General features: G+C 45.0%; 1 protein-coding gene across 3 annotated transcripts in view; it reads left to right on the top strand.

Moving 5' to 3' along the window:
- Positions 1–16,650, top strand: part of SYT16 (synaptotagmin 16) — a 121,101-nt gene that overhangs the window by 2,237 nt on the left and 102,214 nt on the right. The window lies entirely within an intron of this gene.

Here is a 16,650-nt window from a genome sequence, read left to right as displayed (position 1 = left end):
CTGACCCTCCTCACAAGCCTGACTAACACCAGAGGTGGAGTTCAAGCATTGTTACGCTGATTGTAGCCTGAAGACAGGTGTACTGCCTTTTGGTTCAGCTACTGAGGCTTTGGTGCTGATCATCATTTTCTACCTTCTATTAGCAGAGGTTTGCTTTGCAGAGTAGGAAGCATTTGTGCTCTGCTGGATGCTATTCTCTGGGCTTGTTCAACCTGGTGAAAAAAAGGCTGCAAGGTGACCTAATAGCAGCCTTTCAGTACCTAAAGGGAGCCTACAAACAGGAGGGGAATCAACTCTTTGAAAGGGTAGATAGCAGCAGGACAAAGGGAAATTTTTTTAAGTTGAGGGAGGGAAGATTTAGGTTGGGTGTCAGGGGGAAATTCTTTACAGAGAGAGTGGTGAGGTGCTGGAACAGCTGCCCAGAGAGGCTGTGGATGCCCCATCCATCCCTGGAGGTGTTCAAGGCCAGGTTGGCTGGGGCCATGGGCAGCCTGGGCTGGTATTAAATGGGGAGGTTGGTGGCCCTGCCTGTTGGCAGGGAGATTCATGATCCTTGAGGTCCCTTCCAACCCTGGCCATTCTGTGATTCTGTGTTCCTTGTAGTTCCTGCTGTGCACTGCTGTCTTGTGGCTGCTTTTCCCTCTCACTGGTGTTGCAGCAAGACCAAGCTAATAAACCCTGCTAAACTCATCTGTCTTGGTCTGGAACAACTGGAATATCTTGCACTGCTTGCCATTTTCTGCTTGTTTTGTGCGCCAGGTTAGACCTGGCTGAAGTTCCTTTATTTCTCACCAGTTCATATCTCAGCCTTAGTGGTCCCATCCTGTAGAGCTACGTGCTCTGGGCTGTACTGCTTTCAAAACTCCCGATATGCCTTGTGTTTATCAGGTTCCTTGGTGGTTTGCAATATTTAATCTTGGTAAGCACATCTAGCAGTTAATTCCTTATCCCTGTGACACTTAAGGAATGTTTTGATTGAGGAATAATACCTTGAGCACAAAAGACCTGAGGAGTGTTCAATATTAGGCTGCATTTCCTGGACTTGGTAAGATGGTGTACTTGTATTAAATTCCATTTGGATATAAACTGTGATCTTTTTTCATGTGGGCGAAGGTGCATTGTTCTGTTCAGCTTTCTGTCATCTGACAGGTGCCAGCCCTGCCTGTACTTGCATGGAGCAGTGGTACCATTGGTGGATCACAGGGTTTGTGTTGGTTAGGGAACTTGGGGAGGAGTAGGGATATCGTGTAGCTTAGGTGGTGCCAGCTTCTGTCCTTGAATCAGAGCTGTTCCTCAGAGAAAGGCATAATAGCTGGAGTGCCTCTCTTTCCCTGTGATTCTGGGCTGCCAGAGGAGGTGGTGGTGATGACTTGTGGTGATCTGGAGTTATATGTCTGAGCAGTCTGCTCTGATTTTTATTGTTAAATAATTCATTGTTCCTGCTGGCTGAGGGATCAGAAAAGAAGCAAGTTTGGTCTCCAAAAGCTTTGGCTTCAACCCAATTTGAAATGAGTGCAGCTTAAACACAGTTCAGGTTAGTGCTGGAGTGAGCCAAATGCTGCATGTCACTTAAATACACTGCTAATGGTAATAAATATGGTCTCCTCACAGTAGTAAGTGTGCGTCAGGTGTTTCTAAATGAAAATTTTTACCAAGAGAATATACTGAAAAGATTAGTTAAATGGACACACAAGTCACTTCTCAGAGTAGAATCACAGAATCATTGAAGTTGGAAGAGATCACCAACCCACCACCACCATGCTCACTAAACCACATCCCGCAGTGCCACATCTACATGTTTCTTTGAACACCTCCAGGGACAGTGACTCCAATTTGAAAGTTGGTTTCAGCAATATTGGGACTTAACCACGCTGCACATCTACAGCCCTCTTCGTTGTGCAGGTTGTCTATATTCCACCTGAAGGCAGCTTCGCTCTGTTAAAGCTTTTAATTAAACACTTTGTGTTTGTGTCACTTCATGCACATGGGTATCACAGTGCAACAACATGCCGTTAATAATTACTGGGGCAGTAGTAAGATCCCAGGCAGAGTAACCGAATCCTAGTTTCTTTGTTAAGCCACCAGGATTCAGTTACTCTGCCTGGGATCTTAGGTGTAGGTTTGGTATAGCATTGTAGAAGGGGGCACTCCCATTCGCATGGCTTTCAAGATCTTTGTTAACATGCTTAGAAAATACAGGCAAGACTGTCTCGTGGTTCTTTGAAGAAATAGGCTGATTAACTTGTAACAATTCAGGGACTGGTTGATTAGTTTGCTTTGTCTGGGTGGCATGTAGATGTGTGTCTTGAGTTTTTATGGTGCTGTTAGGAATTAGAAGATAGGTGCATATTGCAGCTCAGGTGTTTACTAGGAGTGGATAAAACTCAGTGTTGTGGTGAGGAGAATCCCTCAGTCTCCTCTCTTTCCTCAGGAATTTGGGGCATCATAGAGTGAGCTCTGCCTCCTCTAATGTGTGGTCCTCTTATTGGACTGGGCAAGCATTCACCCTGCCGGGATAATTGCATCCTTCTGTGGAAGGATAGGAAATGAAGGGCTTAGCGTGGTCTTCATCTCTACCATCAAGAGTCCCTCACTGTGACTGCTGCCATCATGGGTTGCTTGTCCTAGGAAATGTCAGACTCACAAAATGGTTGGATTGGAGGAGACTTAAAAGCCCATCCAGTTCCACACCCTGCCGTGGACTGGTTGCCCCCAACCAGCTCAGGCTGCCTAGGGCCCCATGCAGGGCCTTGGGCATCTCTAAGGATGGGGCACCTACAGCTCACTGGGCAGCTGTGCCAGGGCCATTCTGCCCTTTGAGCAAAGGGTTTCTGCCCAGCTTCTAACCTAAATCTCCCCCTTTATGCATGGTTGGAACTACTGGTATGCTTGTACATTTTACAGCCAGGTGGCTGGCTGTAAAATTGCATGTAACCATGGGGGGCTTTCTGAGGCCTGCCCCACCAGTGTGCTTGAAAAACCTTCTGTTTGAGAATAATTTGATCCTTTGATGTTGCTTCATTTTGACATAACATTGCTTAAATTCCTGCTAATAACAGACCTGCGTCACATCTGGTTGTGTTGAGAGCAAAGCTTGAAAAATGCCTGCTTTGTGCAAAACATTGATTGCCATTGTGTGTTCATTTCTAAATACTTGAAGCACAGTTAATTTTATAAAGAGGCCAAGTTTGTGCTTACATGCTGTCCCTATGAGAAAATGTTCAAAGAGAAACACATACTCAGGCTTCAGACCGGCTTGCAAAATAGATTGGAGAACATTTAAAATCTGTTTCCTTCCTGTTTTGATGAGCACTGAAGTAGAGAGCATTCTCCAGGGAAACTGCCTCTGAGGAGAGCTTGCTTTGAGCATTATTATTGTTACTGAAGGCAGGCAACTGCTCTGGGAGAGGATGGGGAGGGACTCAGCTGAGAGCTGGAAGCAGTGGCAGCATGTAGGCAGTGTTATTGCCCTGAGGAGAGGTAAGCTAAAGGGCCTGTGGGCCCTGGAGCCAGGTTTCTGAAGGTATTTTTAGAGGTTTGAAGACACAAGTGAGGTAGCAAACAAAGCTTTTTCAGGCATGTAGGACATCTCAAATCAAATCTGGCCCCAGAGCCTTGCTGATAATGGCTGTAGCACTCATTTAGTATGCTTAGGTCATGGTGAAATAGATCCTTTTGGTGCAGACGGGCCATTAAGGAACAAGTCCTGTGAGCGTGGTGCTGGATCTGCGGATGCGCTGTGCGCTGTGTTGGAAGCGCTGCGGCAGCAGGAGGACTGTGAGCTGCATAAGGGATTTGTAAAACAAAGGTCTGTGGCTTGTCTTCCCTCTAAGTAATGATGCCAGCTCTGCCTTGGGGTCCCATCTGCAGCAGTCCATAACATTTATTGTGCATGTTACTCTCTTGAAGTGTTCCTTTGGTTCCCATGCACGTGGAAAACAAGCGTGTACCATCTGGTCTGGTCAAGTCCTTCCATGGGGCTGCTCAGCTGCAGAGCTGACTCTTAGCGAAATAGGAGTAGTGCCAATTATCAGTAGAGGTTATCTAAAGACATCAGGCAGCTTTGCTTTCAAAAGCAGCCTCTTACATGCTTCAGATAGGTTGACGTCATGATTGGTGGGGTTAAGTAGTCATTAAGGAGACCTTGTGTTCACTTCCCACTGTATGATCTATTGCTTATTACTCCTGTGCTCTGGGAAAGCTCGATCAATTATCCACCAAGGGCTTTTGACGAGTCTATCTAGGGGATGGGGAGGCATAAGCTCTACAAGCTCATTCTTTGAGCTGCTCTTTAAGCACGCAGACCCTGTGCTGCTGTTCTTTGTGTAGCTTTAGGAGATGAATTCCCGCTTAAAAGAGGATACAGCTATCATCTGTTTATCTGCTAAGTATGTGCTGAACTTATTACAGTGACTGTAAATAAATCCAATTAGACATGTCTTAATCAGCCACGGATGTCACAGAATCACAGGGGTGGGTTGGAAGGGAACTCAAAAGAACATCGAGTCCAACCCCCCTGACCAAAGCAGGTTCCCTACAGCAGGTCACACAGGTAGATGTCCAGCCAGCTCTTGAATATCTCCACAGAAGGAGACTCCACCACCTCTCTGGGCTGGGCAACCTATTCCAGTGATCCATCACCCATACTGTAAAGAAGCTCTTCCACATGTTAGTACAGAACTTCCTGTGTTCAAGTCTGTGGGCCATTGCTCCTTGTTTTATTGCTGCGCACCACAGTCAAGAGTGTGGCCTCATCCATTTGCCTCCCACCTCCCTTTAGATATTTATAAACATGTAGTAGATCCTCTCTCATTCTTCTCCCTAGGCTGAACAGTCCCATGTTTCTCAGCATTTCCTCACATGGGAGATGCTCCAGGCCCCTTAGCATCTTTGTGGCCCTCTGCTGAACTCCTTCTAGGAGGTCCCTGTCCTTTTCAGACTGGGGAGCCCAGAACTGAACACAGTATTCTAAATGTGGCCTCACGAGGGCAGAGTAGAGAGGATCACTTTCCTCAACCTGCTCTTTTTATATCTTTTATTTTTTGTTACTGTTAGTTGTGGTTTCCAGAACAAACTTCTTCCTTTTCAGATGCGAGGGGAACTAGTTTGGTGGTGAAGGGTTAAATGAATGGATAGACATTGAATTGAAGGAATGTGTGTGGATTACAGAGAGCAGTCCTACCGTGCTCCCTGATGAAAGCTCCCTCAGAGAGGAGAGCATGGGGCCAAGCTGCTCTGGAGAAGGGCAGAAATGGGATAAGGGTGGTGTATTTCGTTCCTTATGGTACCTCTTCATCAACCTGCAGCTACAAGAAAAATTGCATAGAGAAACTTCAACTTCTGACCTGTCCTTTTTGCACATGCCCTGCACAGAACGCATGGCTGAGACTCATGGGATCATAGAATATCACAAGTTGGAAGGCTCCCATAGGGGTCATTGAGTCCAACCTTTGGCTACACATAGGGCTGCCTTGTGTCAGCGTTTGGTCCTTGTTCTTCTGCTCACTTCCTGAGGTAGGCAGTGTTAGGATGTCTTCATGGCTCACACGCATGCCATACTGGGTGCCATAATTAGCCTTCATTGGCTTTAACAGGGTCCGAAAGCACCTGGGACCTCATGCTTACTTCTACAGCTGGCTGACATGGTTTTAGATGCTAGTTAGATTTTTTTCAAGTACAGTTTTGTGGGTAGCCAAACTACTTAGCTTGGTCAAAAAATATTTTTGAGACACTTAAGCACTTCTTATGAAAATGTGGAAAATCAGAATGTGACTTAATCTGACAAGTGTCTAGACAGCATATGCAGGTAGTGTATTGTTTAAAGAAAGTAAAAAATCCATCAAACCTCTCCCTGCACTTCTTCCTGAGAAACAAATGCTTATATAGGGGAAAAAAAGGAGTTTGGTGACTGAACCCAGTAATTTTCATATGCATCTATTCGGTCTTCTGCATCTCACAGGGATTGAAAGAAAAGAGCTTTCTAAAAGGGTTTATTGCTCCTTGGTTGGTACTTTCTTTTTTTCAAGGGGATTCTGCAGATAGAAGCCTCTGCGCACGGCTGGTTCCTGTTGGTATTGCTGTTAATTTGATCAGAGGATCACTATTTGAGCCACTTTGAAAAGGTGATTGTCAGGATCTTGGGTTGTCATCTGCAGTAAATAACTTGCAGTAGACTTTTCTCCTTTTCAGTGTTTAATTTGCTCTGAGAGAGGCAAGGAAATATGGCTTTCCGCAGGGAGTACATCACAGGAGTGGACTTCTGGCATGATGAGTGAAGAGGAGTTTATTTTCCCAGTGGGTTAGCAAGCTATCAGAAACTAACAGCCAGGACAGTCATCAATAGGAGGCTCCAGTGAGTCATGCTCAAGAAACACAAGTATTAATAAAGTGCAGACAGCGAGTTCCCCTTTGGGAAAAGTATTGTGCTGTGGTTTCTGAAGTCCTGAGGTCACAAACTAGAGAAAAGCATTGGAAGAAGTGTGAGGGAGTGAAGACAGGCACTGAGCTGAAGAGATCTTTGAAGAGGAAAACGAAAAACAGTGGCTTTTGACAGCAGGGATCTTCATGGGGAACAGGGTGAGTGTCTCACCTGCAGGCTGTGCCACAGCATCTTTTGATCTGGATGAAAGAAAGAATTTCTTGGAGCTGGAGTAAAATATATGTGGTTACAAAGTGTGGTTTTCCATTATATCTTTACATGCATCTCCAAACTGTGCAATTATCATTTAATGTTTTGGTTACAGAAAATAAATGGCCCAGTTTCTGAGGATTATATTGGAGGATGCACAGTCATGATGCTCTGCATCCCAAGGATAGGACAAGCCATAACACTGGTAGGTGAGATTGTCTGGTAGCATAAAGCTGCAAAATACTCATGCATTAGCCAAGCCAGTGCTCAAGTTGATCTGGGGGAAGGTAGTGCAGGATTTCTGCTGGAGGGAGATGTCTTTTGATGACAAGCTGAAATATTTTGGCATCTGTCAGAGCTGTAGCAAATCTGGACTTTGGGTGTTCTGAGTGAGTTTGGGTGACAAGATTGTGTGTTTATTCTGTATTGTGGGTATTTTATGTCTTCATTCTTAGGTAACTGTTCACAATGAGCCTAAAACTTTTTATCAGACAAAGACAGTGGGGACTGAACTGCTGTCTGTTCCAGGATAGATATTTCTTCTTCCTCTCTCTTGTTACCCAATTACTCTTTGGAACCAATGTTTTATAACAACAACTCTGTTGAAAATTCTTCCGAAGCTTTGCATTTTGAAGCCCATTTTGCATAACTTGCTATGGTTACACTTTGTGCTTAAAAACTTTGAGTCAGCCCTGAAGAACAATGCAGTCACCGTAACAATCACATACACAGTGTTTAACGTGTGGGAGGTTTTTGTCCTCTTTCTTGTTTTGCAGCAATTTAAATCCTCTGAGCTTCTTTTCAAGGGAGCAGGTGAAAGGAAAGAAGGGATTTTTTTTTTATTGCCACAAGGACTTGAAAGTTATTTGCTGTAACAGCTGAGATTTTCACTTGATCGCTCCACACTCACCTCCACAACAGCTATTATTGTTCAGTGAAGGATTACATTTTAGTTGGTGAAGTTATGATGGTTGCATTCAATTTGTTTGAGACTTGAGACTCAAAAAACATTTGTTTTTTGAACAAACATGCCTGTTGCATGGAACCGCAGCGTAGATACAAGTTAATTGCCAATTACAAAAGTCCCTTAGAAGTTTTGTACCTCTCAGACCCCACCATTGCACATGTCGTGATGGAGAAGTGAAAGACAGCCCAAAAGCAAATTAAGGCATGTTCCTGCTGCCAAAACTTAGGCTGCCTATGTTTTTTAAGGCAGGGATCCGACAGCCCTTCTGTGATGCTGTATGTCAAGGGTAGTCAGCTAGTTTGGCTCCAAGAGCCACCTGGCAACATTTCCATGCAGTGGCGAGCTGTATGATGTGCACCTAGTGTCATGCAGGGCCTTAGTATGGGGCACTTCATCAGCTGGAGAGTACAGTGAATTCTCTGAGATCTCTCTCCTTGGTTACAGAGGAGTCTGTATCCAACAGTGCTCTCGTTTTTGCCCCAATTCTGGCAAACTCTCACCTTGTTGACTACCCAGGAGCTCTAAGGCTGCGTCACTTAGTCTGAAATACTCCAAAATGGCAGAAGAGTTGTAGTTAGTTGTAATTTAGCAAAAGCAAATGGAAAATGCTATTGTGAGGAAGGGGTCCTTGAGCTGTTGGTTCTCCTGGCTGTGCTGATACAACTCAACATGTCTCAGTTTGATGCTGCTGATGTCCTCTTTATCACTGGGTCTCGTGATATAGAATAGTGTGTGCTGCAATGACAAGGAGACAGGAGATGTGCTGTTCTCTTTGATGGATATGTTTTCTCTGCAGATGGCTTTAGGAGTGCCCAAATGATAAAGTTTAGGCCTTTTGTTGAGGTGACAATTCTGCCATGTGCTCAGAAGCAATGATTCAGGCCACCAAGCTTCCAACCTGACATTGAAAATCAACAGTTCCAAGCCTCAGAAAGAGCACACACTCTGACTCTTCAACTTTAGTCTGTGTTCTGCTGATTTTCAGATATTTCTGTAAATATGAGAGCTAGAAACAAAAGCACATAACAAAGCTGAGTTTCTCACTTGTAGCTACATCAGTAAATCAGTACATCACGAAGTAACTTCAGCTTGATAGCAACTCTGGTAACAGCTGCAGAGTACCCCTTCTGCAGGGAAAAGAAGTGGATAAAAGGTTCCTAGTAGAGGAGAAATGACTTTGTTTTCAGTGTTCCTCAGCAAGAAGTATGCAGGACACATCATCGTGTATTTACCTGGCTGAAGGCATGAGGACGGACCTCCAGAGATGCTTCTCCTCATTTGCTTTCCTGTTGCTCTCTTGCCTCTTCCCTGTTCAGTTCCTTACTCTGTGAACTTCTGCTTCCTGCCTGGCAGTGGGATGCAGTCACAGCTTCTACTCTCACCTCAGTTTGTGTTTTGTTCTTCTTTAGACCAGGGAAAGGAGAGACAGGGAGGAGGAATACCTCTGCGTATGGTGTTGCTTAACAGCCTTTGCTTGCCTGGAGTCTCTGGAATGTTGAAGAAGAAGTCAGGACTGCCTTGAGCCAGACAACCCTTTCACTGTTGCGCTGTGGAATCATGCTCCTTTGGCATTTCTCCCTTTGGTCTGTTAGGAGGAGCAGCTCTTTAGGAAGCATTGGCAGGTGATTGAGGTCTGTGTTACAGGAAGAATTGAGTATGAGGAGTTCTCCTGGTTTGGTTGATGCTGTCACGGTTTCTGTGAGCAGATGGATTACTGGGGAATTGTAGGGCAAGAAATGTCAGGCCCCTTGGGAGCTGCAGTTTTGAATTTGGCACTTATAATTTATTTCCTTCAGAATGTAACCCTTTTTTAAGACCTTTAATTTTGGCATTCCGTTGGCATTCAATTATAGTCAAGGCCAGGCTGGATGTGGCCCTGGGCAGCCCGGTCTGGTGGTTGGTGACCCTGCACGTGGGGGTTGAAAGTAGATGATTATTGTGGTCCTTTTCAACCCAGGCCATTCTATGATTCTGTGATTCTATTCATATGATAGTATGTAAAGATTCATTCCCCAAATGTCTTGGCTGTGCTGTAACCCTCATGGCATACGCTGCATAGCTTCAGCTAATGGGCTGACAGCAGGTTATTGCTGCATAGCAAGGTGAGGAGTGTGAGGCAAAACCACATGGTTAATAAAAGGTTTGTGCTATGATAATCACAAGGTAGCAGCTGCCTTGCCCTCTCTTCATTTTCTTTTTGACATCCACTCCACTTCTTTTGTAATTACTAGGGCTCATCATGCAGGTTAAAATAGCTTTTCTATTTAAGGAGAACAGATGGTCTTTAATGTTGTTTTTTCTTCTCCGTAACACTGAATGAATTGTGGTCGAATCGGAAACTGACAGAACAGAAACATATGTTTTCATTAGAGAAATACTTGATTAAGTTAATTGAATGTGATTCAGTGTGATGTACGTTTGGTCAACTTAAAAGCTTTCCAACTTTATCTTGGGTGGAAGTAACAGTATCTCAGTGTTTGCAGCAGTGCTCGGTAGCTTCTAAAAACATGGCCATAGGAGTAGTGAAACATGGGGGGACTACTGAATTAGCAGAGGGAATCTCATTTCTTTTTGTAAGAAAACTCCAACAGCAGGAGGGTGCACGTGAAGACAGCAAATCAGAAGAACGCATCACTTTCAGGAGGACTGGAAAACATTTAAATATATTTGCCCACTCTCATCCATTAGTCGTCACTGAACAGCAAGTTCTTTCCCATTTCTCTCTGTGGAGGCTTCAGAAGAACCAGCTGAGTTCTAATCCAAACCTAGAGAGATAACAGCAGTCACAGGGACCCAGCCTGGAGGAGAGTTTGTGTTTGTGATATCCATGACGGTGTACCTTGTAGCAGCCCAGTCATCTTGTCTGTCATCTTCTATACTAAAGTCTGAGGATCCTCCAGGGAGGCCCAGTTGTCAAGCAAGGTGCTTTTGTAAGCCGTGACGTGAGATTGATGAGCTGTATTTTCCATGCAAATTCATGCCTAGTAGGACAGGATATGGCAGAGTCTGGAGTTCGAAAGGACACTGCAGGAAAGAACCCTGAAGTGCCAACTTCTTGTCCATTTTGTGATGTATGCTGGAGAGTAAGGGTTCATAGTGTCTCCTGGGGAACTCTGTCCTCCTCCAGACCTTGGCTTATGGCTGTGCTCTGAGGGCTGCCCTATGCCCCTATCCACTGTGACTGGAAGTGGAACGCACAGAGTGTAGCCTGCTATGCTCCCACTGATAGGGGCAGCATCCATCTCTCTGTAGCCCTCCACTGAGGTTGAATGCATCAGATTGAGTGCAGCAATTGCCTGTGTTGTAAGGAGCCAGTTAGATCCTCCATCCTGTGATGCAGTTCACAGGACTAGTTGTGGCTTTTGGGAAGGGACCAAGGGATAAGAAAGTACACTATTTATATACTTATTTTTGCAGGATATAAAGATAGTGATATTTGCAGTCCTTAAAATGCTATGCCTTATTTTATAGGTGCACCTATCTACAGAGAGGCCAGGAAAGCAAGTGTTGTCCAAGCACTGCTGAGAACCACTCAAAGGGTTGAACTCTCATTTTAATTATTATCTCCGCTTTGTATGCAGGAGACAGCACTCCTTCCTGTGAAGAGTTTTTAGAGCTAATTTTATCAGAATCTCTGCATCTAGATTCTGGGATGAGAAAGTGATGGCGACTCTAGAGGGCAGTGCAGCATCCTTGTAATATGAGGAGCTCTAGTTTTTGTTTTTCATAGCAATCTTAGTCATTATGATGATTGCTTAAAATATTTAGAAGCAGTGTAGTATTTTAGAGAAAGTTTTGGCTGCTGAAAAGTTTTGTGCAGAGAAGACCTGCACAAGACCTACAGTATCCTGTAGGATACTCATGCAGGATTTAAGCAAGCAACCAGCCTAACCTCAGCATTCCTGTGCATCTAGCAGCGTCCACATCTGAGCTACTTGTTTTCACACTGCTCTCCTCTGCCTCCAGCAGCATATCCTTTCACTGGAGGTGCCGTGTGCTTTCCTTGTGTAGAGAAAAATCAATACATCATCATGTCAGCAGAGCACAGCTTGGAAAGAAACTTCCCTGTGCTGGTTGGTTTCAAATTAAATTTGGATGGGAGCTCAAATGTGCGTACACATGTCTGCAGATAATCTTATGAGGCTGCGTTCAAAATGATAAGGTGGTGATTCAGGATGGCAAGCTGCTGCTCGTAAGGATATTGAGCAGCTTTAGCTGTCAGAAGGGGTCGGTAGCTCCTTTCTACTCAGTGCAGAGTTTGTGTATGCAGCTGGCTGATTACCTAGCAGGCATTTAATGCGGACTTCTGCTTTATGACCTTTTGTGTTTCTGCAGAGTGAACCGAAGCCCAGGTCTGGCAGTGCAAGAAGGCTGTGGAGCTGGTTGTCCTCTGAGCGTTTGCTTGCCGTGAGCTCGTGCAGGAGCCACACTTGGGTGCCTGCAGTTCTTTTTGGAAGTGTGTGTGTGCACGTGCACATCATTATCTAGAAGGATGCTTTGGAGGGCATGCTTGGCATACATGACCCTCTTTCCCTGACAGCAGAGAAGAGGTGCACTCAGTACCACCTGCTATTGTACAGCATCAGCAAGGCTCCCTGCTGTGCTCGCATCCTCCTAGAGGTGCCATGGGGCTGCCCCTCCCTCGGCCAGCACCTGCACACTGTTCACACAGGTGCACAGAAAAAGAGGATCATCCCGAAGAGTTGCTCTGGGTGCTTACAAGAATCTCTGAGTGAACTCAGCGTTACAGAAGTGCTGACTGTCCTTTGCCATGCATCGCTTCTGTTTAGGGGCATTCCATTAATGACATGACGTACAGCTACTGCCTTGTATGTTATGCAAATTACAAAGCCAGCATCCCTGGGCAAAGTGTTTTCACTTCTCTCGGATACTTCTGAAATATGTTTGTTTTCTAACTAGAGAGCACCTTGTCAGTCGATGCAAATCAGAATTGATAGGTAAAGGTAAGCAGGAGATAACACACACAGGGCTTTACATTTCAGGGCTGAAAAATAAGACACAACATTCTCTGGTTTCAACCATCCCTGGCAATGCTCAAGGCCAGGTCAGGTGGTGCTCTGCGCAGCCTGTTTGGTGCAGGGTGGCCCTGCCCATGACAGGGGTTGGAATTGGATGAGATTTAAGGTCCCTTCCAACCTACACCATGCAGTGATTCTGTGAGCTGGCATGGGTGTTACTCAGAGCAGTCCAGCTGCAGCATCATGGAGCTCTGTAGGGGCACAGCAGGTAACATCAGCCTGGTTCATTGCATCCTGGGATCTGGGGGGTATCTTTTCAGGGCTGGCAGTGGTGTTGGTGTGTTCAGCTGGCCAGGTGAATGGATTATGCCTGTTGGACAGCCCCGCTTTTCAAACGCTTGTTCTTAAGTATGTTACCTATCAGTAAGTCTTTCTGAATCCTGTTGACTGCTGTGCAATGTGTTGCATAGGTGTTATGTAGAAATGAGAGTTAGTTTATGTTTGTGCCAATTAATTTCACTGTTTTCTAATTAGTTAAGGTGTGACTTTAAAGTGGATTAACAGAATGATGATAAAGCTCTGTGACATTCATTCACACTTCCCTTGTGAATGAAGGTTGTTATTTCTTTATGGCTTAAAACTGATCTGCATTCTGCTATCTTATTAGATTTAAATTAGAGGATGAAATCACAAATTGTTGTGATTTAAGGCTGCTTTGGCTTTTGAAGAAGAGATGTTGCAAAAGACCTTACTGCTGCTGAGCTGATATGCTGTACTTGCCTTTAGCGTTTCTTCTGTGTGCATCTCTGCCAGCCCTTGTAAAGTGAGAGGCCCCTTCCCTGCTCCCACTGCTGCCTTCATTGTCTGCTTGGCATTCTCACTCTGTTCCTTGGACTGCTGGTGCTCCAGCTGTTCAGAAGCTGAGGAATAACAGAGGAAAAAAATCAATATATTTTTTTCCTGCAATTTGGGAGTCCAAGTGAGGTTGTGAGGTTTTTAAGCACAGGAAAGCTTTTTCTTGCTGTTTTCCTCCAGGTGATTTGGTCCTCCATTAATGGGGACAGATCTGCCATTAGGTGCTGAACTTGGTTGAGTTCTACCTGTTTTGACAACAAAAGATTAAAAAAAACCAAACAACCCAACACACACAAAATACCTCCCACTAATAGTTCAAAAATACAAATTCAGTATAAGCAGGTCGTGAATGTGTAGATTTCCCTTGCTGTGCTTGGAACTTCTATCTACCAGCTAGGGGAGAGAAAAGTTAATTGTCCTCCTAGTGACAGATACCTCTGTCAGCTGGGTCAGTGGGGATCAGAGAGAATTAAGCAGGATGACTGTGGGCCCTAAAGCTTATATACTGGTGTTACTGCGTTCATAATTCTTGCTCTTGAATGATGACCACTGGGTTTTTAATTCTCCCTTTATAGGTGTGTTCCTGGCTTACTGGGATGGAGCTGATGCAATCATCACAGCTCCCTAGCTTTGCTGAAACTACTCTGCTACCCTACAAGATCTGGCTGAGGTTTTAAAATGAAATGCGGTTGTGTTTAGCTGTTAGTGAAGGCTGTCCTCATCTGCTCGGCTGCAGGCATTTGGCAACCTCAGAGGAAATCTAGACCATCACCTGAAGTGAAAATGGCAGAGTGGGTGAGCAGCGCTGGAGAAGGTGCACCACTCTGCTGTGTGCTACTGTTCAGCATGCTTGTTCCTCAGGTGCTGCTGTCTGGTGCGGTGCTGGGTGAGCTTTCTGGGGAGACTGCACCTCCCAGGGCCCTTTGGCAGCAGGTCCCTTCCAAGGAGCACAGACGGTGAGTGCTTTGCTAGAAAGGTGTGAATTGCTGCTGCTGGAAGAAGAAAGTGCAAGACTGGTGGGCGAGTCCTGAACGTAAGCTGCTCAGACTTGACAGGTCTGTTGCAGCTTTGCCAAGATACAAGGGCTGGTGTCTGCCACCTCTCACGACCCTCTCAGCAGTGACATGGGTGTTGGAACCGTTCAGGTGTGCTGTGCTTTTGTGCCCAGTGCCCTGCCTGCATCCAGGATGGGTGCAGTGTTAATCGAGAGTGGGATGGCCAAGACAAATGGGACCCTGGTGTGCTCTATTAAGTCAGTACAGCAGGAGTTTGCAGGTGCTTCAGCATCTCTGCCCTGTGGTTTAAATTGTCTTTGCACACCTCCTAGGTAGGGGTGGTAAGAGGCAGAAGGGCCAAGCTGGCAGAGTCCTTGGAGTGCTGGCAGGCAACGAGAGGAAATGAAGTTTTCTGGTCTGCCCCAGGGCTGTAAAGGGCAGCATATCTGTTGTGGTTGGAAGAAAGATGTGTCTGGCCAGCATCCTGTCTGTGACAGCAAGCGACGTCTGGGAGGAACACAGGAGCAAGGCAGACATGAGAGCTGCTTCTGCTTGCATGGCTTCTCCCAGCTTCCACGATTTGCAGTCCTCAAGCAGAGATGGCTATCAGTTGCTTTGCTTCTCCGAGCTGCACAGATGTGAACTGCAGGCAGGCAAGGTCACTCTGCTTTCCTGTAAATGGCAGGCATGTGCAAAGTGTAATGGATAATTCCATGATGTCAACGACCAAAAGCAAACGTCTTGCAGGGTATAATTGTTTTTTCTATAGTGTCAAGAGCTTTTATGTGTTCAGCATAAATATCTTTGTATTGATTGGGAGAAGGAGATAAAAATCGATGATTTACAATGCAGAAGTGCTTAGAACATGACATTTAAATGACTCTGGAAGTCTTAGCTCATAGGAGGCATAGTAAATACTCAGGAGGTACAGGAAATGAAGAGGCTCTTCCCAAGTCCTGAAATCAAGCAATAAATTTGATAGAGTCTGCCTTTCTCCACCTAATGGGTTTTAATACTGACTTTCCTTTTGTAGATTTACTCTCACTTCTGATATGTGGCTGTGTTTTCTTTTACTGGTTTTGTTTTTTTTATTGGTTGTTGTTATTTGGATGCTTAGGACCTAAGACTGATGGGAGACTTTGTTTTGTGAGGAAACTGTAGCTTGAATGAAATGGGAACCAAACCCTATTTTGACTGGATTTGTGTCTAATCATCAAGACATTATCTTGAACCATGGGTTCTTAAGAGCACAGATAATCATACAGAGTAACTGTAGAAGGACCACAGGTCCATTCCTTTGCTCTGTGTACAGATGAGTTTATCTAAATGACTCCTAACAGATCTTTCTGCTGCATCATATCCAGGAAACATAGAGATCTGAAGATTCCCTTTCAATACATAGTAATTTTTGTATGTTTTCTTCCTTTTTTCAGCCTAAATTGACCCCCTTTCTTTGTCCTGTCCTTGTGCAGTGAGGTTTTTCTTCACTTATTTTATTCTTTCACTGGGCATTTACACTGCACCTTTCTTTATCCCCAGTGTACTCCCATACACTGGGAGGAGTATGGAGAAGTCCTGTGAAATACAGGAGGAAAGATTGCTTCTCATGCTTCATGCAAGGATGGTCACAGCTCCATACTACTGAATGCAAACATCTCCTGTCGTAAGAGATACGCAGTGTAAAGGCAAGAGGAGGAATGTGCAGCAGTGCCAGGTGCAGGTGGAGCTGACATCTCTTGGCTGTAGGTGCTCTGTAGTTATAGAAGACTCTTCACAGGTGAGAGGGTTTAATTGCAGAGAAGCTTACAGGCTCTTCTGTTTCTGTCCTGTAAACGATTTGTTGCCAGGATTATTTCATATAAGAGTTTGATTCCTCCAGGGCTGCAGAATGAGACAATGGAGAAGGGGAATGCAATAGTGGCCAGTGTTGCAAATATTTGTATTTTGATGTTGTGTTAAGCAGGGAAGTGCTAACTGCCTTTCTTTGTTGACAGCAGCTGCCATTAGTAGCTGTTCCTTGAAGAGGATAAAGGAGGAGCTCTGGACTTCTTGCAACTGCTTGTCTTAGAATCTCAACTTGATTTTGGGTTTTAAACCAGAAGGAAAATGTCACTGTAGGGATGAAGGATCCCAGATTGCGTTGGTAGAGGAGCATGAGTCCGTGTGACAGTACCTCTAAGTGGATTGCTGGTCTGTTTTGCTGAAAGTCAGATGTTGCGTTCTATG

This window comes from Tympanuchus pallidicinctus, unplaced genomic scaffold (genome assembly GCF_026119805.1).
Source record: "Tympanuchus pallidicinctus isolate F22 unplaced genomic scaffold, pur_lepc_1.0 scaffold3, whole genome shotgun sequence".
NCBI classification, from domain to species: domain Eukaryota; kingdom Metazoa; phylum Chordata; class Aves; order Galliformes; family Phasianidae; genus Tympanuchus; species Tympanuchus pallidicinctus.
This window is presented reverse-complemented; position numbering and strand designations above follow the sequence as displayed.